The sequence below is a fragment of the Colobus angolensis genome, unplaced genomic scaffold (genome assembly GCF_000951035.1).
Source record: "Colobus angolensis palliatus isolate OR3802 unplaced genomic scaffold, Cang.pa_1.0 Scaffold107, whole genome shotgun sequence".
In the NCBI taxonomy this organism is placed as follows: Eukaryota; Metazoa; Chordata; class Mammalia; order Primates; family Cercopithecidae; genus Colobus; species Colobus angolensis.
Window position 1 is genome coordinate 3,753,618 of NW_012111697.1, and position 7,507 is coordinate 3,761,124.

The window sequence follows — 7,507 nt, forward strand, 5'->3', positions numbered from 1 at the left end:
CGTGCTGGGATTACAGACATTAGCCACCGCGCCCGGCCTTTTTTTTTTTTTTTTTTTAACAATTATTTTGAAGGATCATTGACATCTCAGCACATATAGCTCTGATGTAAATTTGAAAGGTTTTATGTTATTTCTTCCTTTTGCCTTTGATAATTTACCAGTGAAGCCATCTGGACCTGGAATTTTCTTTGTGGGAAGGTTTTTAAATAATGAGTTTGATTTCTTTAATAAATACAGAGCTCTTTGAATTTTCTGTTTCATCCGTGCTAACATTCGTATGTTGTGTTTTTCAAGGAAATGTCATTTGTCAAATCTGTTGATGTTAAGTTGTTCATAATATCCTCTATATTCTTTTAATGATTCCAGAATTTGTAGTGATAGCCTCTCATTCTTAATACTGGTAATCCCTGCTCTCCCTCTTTTTTACTCTAACAGGGAGTTTTATCAATCTTACTGATCTTTTAAAAAAACCAATATTGTTTGTTTGGTTTTTGTTTCATTTTTCTTTTTTTGAGACAGAGTCTTCCGCTGTCACCCAGGCTGGAGTGCAATCTCCGCTCATTGCAACCTCTGCCTCCCAGGTTCAAGCGTTTCTCCTGCTTCAGCCTCCTGCGTAGCTAGGATTATAGGCGACCGCCACCACGTCTGGCTAATTTTTGTATTTTTAGTAGAGGCAGGGTTTCACCATGTTGGCCAGGCTGGTCTCGAACTCCTGACCTCAGGTGATCTGCCTGCCTCGGCCTCCCAAAGTGCTGGAATTACAGGTGTGAGCCATAGCCCCTTCCTCAATACTGGCTTCTTTAAAGAGCCCAGGCCAGTCGTCTTGTAGAATGCCCCCTATGTTAGATTTGTCTGATCATATCCTTATGATGTTATTTAATGTATTCCTTTATCTTGTATTTCCTGTAAACCAGAATTTTGATCTAGAGCACAATGTATTAGACCACCTACTGGTGACCTCGGTGTTGTCTCCAGAGTGCCCGGTCCCTAACCGCCATGGTACTAGGCCTGCCAGGCTCATGAATGGCTTCGACAGGATAGCAGCAGACAGCGTGAGAAGCTGGGTTCTAAGCCCCCACACACTCACCATTGGGAGACCACAAGCAGCTAGATTTGAGGGAGATATGTATTGGGAGAGGAGAGAGGCCTGAGGCAAAACAGTCTTTGGGGATTAGCTTGTGAGGGACCTTGATTATTCTTTAGGAAAGGCTGCTGTTGGCCCCGCCTAGTGGCTCACGCCTGTAATCCCAGCACTTTGGGAGGCCGAGGCGGGTGGATCACCTGAGGTCAGGAGTTTGAGACCAACCTGGCCAACAGGGTGAAACCCCATCTCTACTAAAAATACAAAAATTAGCCAGGTGTGGTGGCAGGCTCCTGTAATCTCAGCTACTCGGAGGCTGAAGCAGGAGAATCGCTTGAACCTGGGAGGCGGAGGAACCTAGTGGGTCGAGATCGCACCGCTGTACTCCAGCCTGGGCGACAGAACTAGACTCCATCTCAAAAAACAAAAAAAAAAGAAAAAAGAAAAAAGAAATGAACTAAGAGTGATGTGTCACTCATCCCTCTGACGCTTTCCCATGAATGAGTGTCCCTCTCCCCGTCCCGCCCTCACTGATAGTTCCCAGGAAGGCTCCTATCCCAGCGGCACTCTCCAGTGCTCAAGAATAAAGAAAAAAACTCCTTATATGCTCTGCCACCCCCAATATCAGTGTCTCACCTGGGCTGCCCACTGAGATCACCTGGGGAACCTCTTTCTTGTTACTTTTTTAATGATTATGCAATAAAAATAATTTTTTCCCTTTGGTATACAGTTCAATGAATTTTAGCACATGTATAGATTCCTTTAAACACCGCCCTCATTTGTAATCAGGATAAGAACAGTTCCATCATTCCCAAAACTTTTTTACAGTCCTACCCTCACCCCATCCCTAACCCCTGACAACCACTTATCTCTTTCCATTGCCATAGTTTAGTCTTTTTGCAAATGTCAAATATATGGAATCACACAGTGCGGAGGCTAAAGCAACTCCATTTTTTTCTTTAAGAGACAGTGTTTTGCTCTGTCACCCAGGCTAGAGTGCAGTGGCATGATCATGGCTCACTGTAACCTTGAACTCCTGGGCTCGAGTGAGCCTCCTGCCTCAGCCTCCTGAGTAGTTGAGACTACAGGCACACACCACCACGCCTGGCTAGTTTTTAAATTTTTGTAGAGACGGGGTCTCCCTATGTTGCCTAGGCTGGTCTTTTATTCCTGACCCCAAGAGGCAATCCTCCTGCCTCAGCCTCCCAAAGTGTTGGGGTTACAGGCGTGAGCCACCACGCCCCACCAGCAGCCCCATTTTGGATGCTAATCCATCTTACTGGCTTCTGATTACCCCCTGTTCTGGGATGGCCTCCGAGATTTCCAGTTCATCTGTTGACCCCTGTGTAAAAGCAGGTACTTACTGGAATCCTGCCCTCAGGTCAAAGCAATCTTGATGTTATTTTGCTTTTCAATTGTCCTCCACATCCCCTCTGAAGCAGATATGCCCTTTCCCGCTTGTCTACAAGCCCTGCACCTCAGGGGTAATGATAGGGACCCACAATCCAATCTTGTTACGGCAAGAGAGGGTTCTTGGATCTCCTGCAAGAAAGAATTCAGGGCGAGTCCACAGTGCAAAGCAAAAGCAAGTTTGTTAAGAAAGTTTATTAAGAAAGGCGGTGGCTCATGCCTGTAATTCCAGCCCTTTGGGAGGCAGAGGCAGGCGGATCCCCTGGTGGTTCAAATGTTCACCCAGGTGAAGAGCTGTGGCCCCTACAATCGGGCACCTTAGCCTCTCTAACTGGGGTTCTCCCTCCCTCTTTGGCTTTTCACTGTCCCTGGAACACACCCAGATTCCTGCTGTTGCATTTCCACTGTTCCTTTTCCCTGAAAACTCCACCCTTCCTTCTTTCCCTAATTAACTCCCACCTGCCCTCAGGTGTCAGGGTTTAAGACACCCCCTCAAGGAGGTCTGCCCTGAGCAGCCCCTCCCAGATGAGGGGGAGTTTTACCCTTTCACGTTTTAACACCAGTCTTGTAGTTCTTGTCATGTTTATTCATCTGTGAGTGAAGACTCACTTTCTCTCCCCCACACCCCTGCTAGACTGTGAGTACCATGAGGTCGGGGGGTCACAGTTGGTTTTGTCATTAATTTATCCCTACTGCTTAGCACAGGACTTATTTTTGTTGAATGGACTTATTTTTGTTGAATGGGTAACTAATTGAATGGATTTCTTTGGCATTTGCTGGAGAAGGGACTTGTAGATTGCATCACATCAATTCAAGTAGATTCTGGATAAGACCCACCTTTTTTTTTTTTTTTTTTTTGAGATAGGGTCTCACTCTTTCGTCCAGGCCCAGGCTGGAGTGCACGATGTCGGCTCACTGCAACCTCGGCCTCCCACATTCAAGCATTCTCCTGCCTCAGGCTCCTGAGTAGCTGTGATTACAGTCGCAGGTGGCGCACACCACCATGCCCGGCTAATTTATATATACACAAATATATGTATATTATTATATATTTTAGTAGAGACAGGGGTTTCACATTGTTGGCCAGGCTGGTCTCAAACTCCTGACCTTGTGATACGCCTGCCTCGGCCTCCCAAAGTGCTGGGATTACAGGCTTGAGCCACCGCGCCCGGCCTGGAGGTTTTTGTTTTTAAAGCAGCTCTTAGAGCCAGGCCGGCAATCTTTAATATGCAAATGCCGGCCATTAGAAACTGGGTCCACCCAAACGTGGCGATTCCCCAGGCCTTCTTGCCCTTGCCCCACATATTCCTGGCAACATGGCTGCCCACACATATCCCCATGTGTGTAGAACATCATGGCACCCTGTATTTACATATTAAAAAACTAGGGTGGGAGGGCCAGCTTTTTTCGTGGGCTACATGAATAACATGCCTGGTCAAACCAATCCCCTGAGCCCTGTGCAAATCAGACACCACCTCCCCCAGCCTCTATATGTACCTGGCTGGTTTCCACTCCACTTGGGGTCTCCTCTTTGGGCTTTGGAGCCCCTCATCCCTCTGTCTCTGTATGGGGGAGCTTCTTCCTTCTGCCCTCTCCCTTCTTTCAGGCCTATTAAACTCTCAACTCCTTAAAACCACTCCACGTGTGTCCATATCATTTTATCTAATTGGACTCCAGAGGAAGAACCTGGTGTTTCTCCATTCATTGGAGCTGTATCAAAATGATCCAGCACAGAGAGACAAAGAGTTGGACATATGAAAGGGGGGCATACATCAGGTATTTATGAAAGTCTCAAATGTACAAATTAGGCTGGGCGTGGTGGCTCACGCATGTAATCCTAGCACTTTGGGAGACTGAGGCTGGTGGATAACCTGAGGTCATCAGTTTGAGATTAGCCTGGCCAACATGGTGAAACCCCGTCTCTACTAAAAATACAAAAATTGGCTGGGCATGATGGTGCGTGCCTGTAATTCCAACTACTCAGGAGGTTGAGGCAGGAGAATCACTTGAACCGGGGAGATGGAGGTTGCAGTGAGCCGAGATGGCACTACTGCGCTCTCCAGCCTGGGCGACAGAGACTCTGTCTCAAAAAAAAAAAAAAAAAAAAAAGGTAGAAATTAGAGAGAATAGAAGAGAGGCAATCTTGGAAAAAATAATGGCTGATAATTTTCCAGAACTGATGAAAAATACAAATTCACAAAGAAGCAAAGATATCCTAAGCTAAATAAAACAAAAGAGGCTGGGCGTGGTGGCTCACACCTGTAATCCCAACACTTTGGGAAGCCGAGGTGGGCAGATCAGGAGGTCAGGAGTTCGAGACCAGTCTGGTCAATATGGTAAAACTCTGCCTCTACTAAAAATACAAAAATTAGCCAGGCGTGGTGGCACGTGCCTGTAATCCTAGCTACTCGGGAGGCGGAGACAGAAGAATCGCTTGAACCCCGGAGGCAGAGGTTGCAGTGATCTGAGATTGCCCATTGCACTCCAGCCTGGGTGACAGAGCGAGACTCCATCTCAAAACAAACAAACAAACACTAAAGAAATCCATGCCTAAACACATCATACTGAAATGGCAGAACATTGAAGATACCGAAGTCTATTATTTATCTTTACATCCTCCAGCATGTAGCCTGGACTAGATGCTCCAGCAATTCTATCGAATCAAGAGGGTGGGTATCCCAAGTTGAGACCACAGACAAATTAAAGGCAAAGAGGTAGAAACAAATATGGCAAATATGGCTAGAGGAAGGAAAAGCATTTTTCTCACCTATCTGAAGCACACAACCTGGATTTGGGGGAAAGTGAAGTTGAAAATGAGAGTGTGGGAGAGGGAGAGACTAGGTGAGGAGAATTTTATTTTTATTTTTAGAGACAGGGTCCTGTTCTGTCACCCAGGCTGGAGTACAGTGGCGTGATTGATTATAGCTCACTGCAGCCTTGAACTACTGGGCTCAAGGGATCCTTCTGCCTCAGTCTCCTGAGTAGCTGGGACTACAGGAGTGTGCCACCACAGCTGGGTGATTTTTGTATTTTTTGTAGAGATGTGATCTCTCTGTGTTGCCGGGGCTGATCTGGAACTCCTGGTCTCAAGTGATCCTCCCGTCTCAGCCTCCCAAAGTGCTTGGATTACAGACATGAACCACCCACACCTGGTCACTGGGGAATCCTGAGTGCCCAGCAAAACAGGTAGAACACAAAGAGCCGCTCGACAGTAGCCATGGAAGGTTCTGGAATAAAGTTCCCAGCCGGTCCTTCTGTGGGCGATCATCCATTTCGTGGTAAGAGGCAAAGGGGCTCTAACACAGGCACAGAGGTAGGAGAGTCCACCTCTTATTCGTTCTGATTGGGTCACCAGGTGACCCCATACCAATCAGTCGGTTGAAGAATAAGGTATTCCGGCCAGCTCCAGTGCTGTGCTGTTTCTGGAGCCTCAAGAGTGCTCAGCCAATGCACAAAACCTACCTGGGTGCGGTGGCTTACGCCTGCAGTCCCAGCACTTTCAGAGGCCGAGGAGGATGGATCACCTGAGGTCAGGAGTTTGAGACCAGCCTGGCCAACATGGCGAAACCCCTTCTCTACCAAAAATACAAAAATTAGCTGGGCATGGTGGCGGGCACCTGTAATCCCAGCTACTTGGGAGGCTGAGGCATGACAATCGCTTGAACCCAGGAGGCAGAGGTTGCAGCGAGCCGAGATCGCATAACTGCACTCCAGCAGCAACACAGGTGCACTCTGTCTCTAAATAAATAAATAATTAATTAATTAATTAAAAACAAAACGAAACAAAAAAACTGGACTGATGGTTCCAGGAGGTTATACATATACAGAACATAGAATGTGGGCTGGCATGTGTGAGCAGCTCATAAATGCTGTCTGTCACTGCTGCTGCAGCAATTCAATAGCTTCCTGCCACCCACAGGATAAAGCACAAACACATAAGATGACCTTTGTGGTTTATCTCTGACCATCCCACTAGCCTTAATTCCTACCACTCCCTGACTTCGGGGTTATTCTCCAGCAACAATTTTAGGGAAATCCCTTCCCACACTGTGTTCCTGGTGTCTTCTTTGCCTCAAACCCCTGCACAGCTTCTTATCCCTTAATACTGAAGTTTGGTGACAGCTTAGGTGCAGAGGACACCCCAGCCAGTTTTAATCTTCAGCACAGACCTCTCCCCTGAGCTCTGGAACGCAATGTACACACACACACACACACACACACCCCACACACGCTCATTCAGAATCCCCTCATGGATTGGTTCCTCTCCAATGGGACACTACCGCACCCTGGTGGGAGCTTGGGATATTTGCATAATTGTTTTTGGCTGCAGCATTGATTGGAGGGTGTTACAGGCGTCTAGAGGTAGGGACCAGGAATGCTGGACGCTGAAATCTGCGTCCAGAACAGTTTGTAAATGTCTTTACAGGCACTTCTGTGGGTAAAAAACGTTTATAGTTATCTGAATTTATTAATTAATATAACACATCTACACATACATACGAAATTTTGGTATGGTTTAAAATATATTGACATTTTCTGAAATGAAACGATGATGTACATTCATTTTTATTTATTTATTTATTTTGGAGACAGAATCTCGCTGTGTTGCTCAGGCTGGAGTACAGTGGTGCCATCTCAACTCACTAGAACCTCTGCCTCCTGGGTTCAAGTGATTCTCCTGCCTCAGCCTCCCGCCTGGCTTCTAATGTAAAGAAAGTGAAGATTGTGTACTTTTTTGTTCAGAATGGTACCAATGTTTGTGTACATCATATCAGAAAAATTATAATTCCAACCACAATGCCACCTATGAGATGTAATGTAAAATTCTGAATGAAGTATAGCACACATAAAGAAATATGCCCTGGCCGGGAGCAGTGGCTCACACCTGTAATCCCAGCACTTTGGGAGGCTGAGGCAGGCGGATCACAAGGTCAGGAGATCGAGACCATTCTGGCTAACACGGTGAAACCCCGTCTCTACTAAAAATACAAAAAATTAGCTGGGTATGGTGGTGGG